Source organism: Cebus imitator, unplaced genomic scaffold, assembly GCF_001604975.1.
Source record: "Cebus imitator isolate Cc_AM_T3 unplaced genomic scaffold, Cebus_imitator-1.0 Scaffold328, whole genome shotgun sequence".
Taxonomy (NCBI): domain Eukaryota; kingdom Metazoa; phylum Chordata; class Mammalia; order Primates; family Cebidae; genus Cebus; species Cebus imitator.
In genome coordinates this window covers 1,608,610-1,612,856 of record NW_016107643.1, presented here as the reverse complement: position 1 = coordinate 1,612,856, position 4,247 = coordinate 1,608,610, and positions in this window count along the sequence as shown.

Here is a 4,247-nt window from a genome sequence, read left to right as displayed (position 1 = left end):
CTGGAGTGAGTCACTTTCTTGCAACTGAAACAGCTGGGCTGGAGCACAGAGGACTCACATGTTAGTGGGGTTTATTCTCAGACACTGTCTGTAAGATGGAGCCGGGGGTGCAAGTTTCATGGCATTTATCACAAATTACCTTGTGCTGAAGTGATTTGTGTCCCTTTCTGTTCCTCGAGGCTCCGTGTGCTCGCATCTGCCACCCACAATGGCCAGCACCGTGCATGGCATGCAGTAGGTGGGCACGAACTCAGCACTTGTCTTGTCTACATTGCTGACAATGGGGAGGGCGGAGGACATGGACTAAATCCAGAGGTGGGACAGGGAGAGAGCAAGCCAAGTGCAGCCAGATGTTTGGGGGCTGTCTGGGGAGGAGAGGGTGAGGGGAGGACCATAAGCAGCCACTGAAGGGTGCTAATGGGGGAATCCAGGAACTTGGGAGTCTTCATCTGCTTCCATGTACTTCCAAGGGGACATATGTCCATCTTGGATTGGAGGGTCCTCAGAGGGGCTAGTTGTGTTCACTTCCAGTGGCCTGAGGCCTCCCAAGACTTTTTGTACTTTTAATTGAAGTGTAACATACAGAAAAGTTTACACATTATAAATGCAACTCAAGGACTCTGTCTCAAAATAAAATAAATAAAAATAAATGCATTTTGTTGTGTGTAAATTATACTTTAATAAAGTTGATTTGAAAATCCAAAGTAGTAGTAATTAGTAATAATCTCATAAGAACAGGCTTGCCAGGTGTGGTGGCTCACTTCTGTAATTCCATTGATTTGAGAAGCTGAGGCAGAAGGATCACTTGAGACAAGGAGGTCTTTTTTATTTTTATTTTTTGCGATGGAGTCTTACTCTGTGGCTCAGACTGGAGTGCAGTGGCGTGATCTCTGCTTACTGCAACCTCTGCCTCCCAGGTTCAAGCCATTCTCTTCCCTCAGCCTCCTCAATAGCTGGAACTACAGGCACGCACCATCATGCCTGGCTAATTTTTGTAGTTTTACAAAATCACCTCCTTTATAAAATTGCCTTAGGAGGCTGAGGCAGGAGAATCGCTTGACCCGGGAGGTGGAGGTTGCAGTGAGCCGAGATTGTGCCATTGCACTCCAGCCGAGATTGTGCCATTGCACTCCAGCCTCGGTGACAAGAGTGAAACTTTGTTTCAAAAAAAAAAGGGGGGGAGGGCTTAAAAGTTAACATCTCTTGCCATCCAAATTTGCACCAAGTAAGACTATACTTCAGGGATCATTTCTATAATTTGTTACTAGAGAAGTTTCTCTGAACGTGTAGAGCACTGAACTCTCAATAAACTAGGCATTGATGGATCGTATCTCAAAACAATAAGAGCTGTTTATGACAAACCCACAGCCAACATCATACTGAATGGGCAAAAACTGGAAGCATTTCCTTTGAAAACTGACACAAGACAAGGATGCCCTCTCTACCACTCCTATTCAACAAAGTATTGGAAGTTCTGGCCAGGGCCATCAGGCAAGAGAAAGAAATAAAGGGTATTCGAATAGGAAGAGACGACATCAAATTGTCCCTGTGTGTAGATGACACGACTGTATATTTGGAACACCCCATTGTCTCCGCCCAAAATCTTCTTAAGCTGATAAGCAACTTCAGCAAAGTCTCAGGATACAAAATCAATGTGCAAAAATTGCAAGCATTCCTATACACCAACAGACAAACAGAGAGCCAAATCATGAGTGAATTCCCATTCACAATTGCTACAAAGAGAATAAAATACCTAGGAATACAACTAACAAAGAACGTAAAGGACCCTTTCAAGGAGAACTACAAACCACTGCTCAAGGAAATAAGAGAGGACACAAATAGATGGAAAAACATTCCATGCTCATGGTTAGGAAGAATCAATATCGTGAAAATGGCCATACTGCCCTAAGTAATTTATAGATTCAATGCTCTCCCCATCAAGCTACCAATGACTTTCTTCACAGAATTGGAAAAAAGACACCTTAAACCAAAAAACAGCCCGCATAGCCAAGACAATCCTAAGGGAGAAAAAAAAAAAAAAAAAACAAGCCGGGGTATCACGCCACCTGACTTCAAACTATTACAAGGCGACTGTACTCAAAACAGCACGGTACTGGTTCCAAAACAGAGACATAGACCAATGGAACAGCACAGGGGCCTCAGAAAGAACACCACGCAATTACAACCATCTGACCTTTGACAAATCAGACAAAAACAAGCAATGGGGAAAGGATTCCCTATTTAATAAGTGGTGTTGGGAAAGCTGGCTAGCCACATGCAGAAAGCAGAAACTGGATCCCTTCCTTACACCTTATACAAAAATTAACTCTAGATGGATTAAAGATTTAAACATGAGGCCTAACACCATAAAAACTCTAGAAGAAAACCTAGGCAATATCATTCAGGACATAGGCATGGGCAAAGACTTCATGACTAAAACACCAAAAGCAACAGCAACAAAAGCCAAAATTGACAAATGGGATCTAATTAAACTTAAGAGTTTCCACACAGCAAAAGAAACTATCAGTAGAGTGAACCAGCAACCAACAGAATGGGAAAAAAGTTTTGCAATCTACCCACCTGACAAAGGGCTACTATCCAGAATCTACAGAGAACTTAAAACAAATTTACAGGAAAAAAAAAACAACCCCATCACAAAGTGGGCAAAGAATATTAACAGACACTTTTCAAAGAAGACATTCATGCAGCTAACAAACATATGAAAAAAAGCTCACCATCACTGGTCATTACAGAAATGCAAATCAAACCCACATTGAGATACCACCTCACACCAGTTAGAATGGAGATCATTTAAAAATCAGGAGATAACAGATGCTGGAGAGGATGTGGAGAACTAGGAACACTTTTACACTGTTGGTGGGAGTGTAAATTAGTTCAACCACTGTAGAAGACAGTGTGGCGATTTCTCAAGGATCTAGAAATAAAAATACCATTTGACCCAGCAATCCCATTACTGGGTATATATCCATAGGATTATAAATCATTCTATCATAAAGACACATGCACACATATGTTCACTGCAGCACTGTTCACAATAGCAAAGACTTGTGACCAACCCAAATGCCCATCAATGATAGACTGGATAAAGAAAATGTGGCACATATACACCATGGAATACTATGCAGCCGTAAAAAACGATGAGTTCATGTCCTTTGCAGGGACATGGATAAAACTGGAAACCATCATTCTCAGCAAACTGACACAAGAACAGAAAACCAAACACTGCATGTTCTCACTCATAAGTGGGTGTTGAACAATGAGAACACACAACAGAGCGGGGAACCTCGTGCACCAGGGCCTGGAGGGTTGGGGGCTGGGGAGGAGTAACAGGGGATGGGGGGATTGGGGAGGGATAGCATTAGGAGAAATACCTCATGTAGGTGACAGGGCGATGGATGCAGCAAGCCACCACCATGGCACGTGTATAGCTATGCAACAAACCTGCACGATCTGCACACGTACCCCAGAACTTAAAGTATAATAAAAACCAAAAAACAAATTTGCACCGAGTAGGAAAACAAACCTTTAAAACATGAAACAGTTATAACTGAGGCCAAAAGGGTCTCCCAGGTCTGGCAGTCTATAGCTTTATACAATTTTGCCCTCTGGCCATCGCCAGGGACAAAGGGTTGTCTCTGTCAGCTGCATCCCCTTTGCCCAGCAATGAAGCCCTCAAGACCTCCGTCTTCACTGGCTGCCTCCTCTTCGCGGGCCTGGGGCCAGCGGCTGGCGGCCGCAGTGGCTCAGAGACAGCAACCCTAACAGCAGCAGCCGGTGGTGGCCTGGACCTTCCTACCCCTAGGGGCACCCAGCGCAGGTGGATGACCCGACTCAACCTCCGCCAGGTTCTCAGGGAGCCTCTGGGCAGGACGAGGTTGGCCCCAGGAGACCACGGAAGAGCGCGCTCCCCGCGCAGACTTCAGCAGCAACAGGCGGCCTTTGCCCTCCGCCCCACCCCGCACGCCGCGGTCCTCAAGGAACCTTCCCAGCGGCTCCGCTCCGTCTCCACTCTGCATCCAGGAGTAGAGGCCCTCTGAGACCGACGGGCCGGACGCCTGGCGCGGGTCACCCGAGGGGCCGCACGGATTCCCCTCTCCGCCCAGCTCCACTCCTCGACGGGAGGCGGCCGGGGAGAGACGTCCCGGCTCCCCCAGGGCGCACTCCGTCGGGGCCCTAGGTCAGGCTACGCGCAGGGTTGGCGGGGAGGGGCGGTAGGGAGCGGGGGC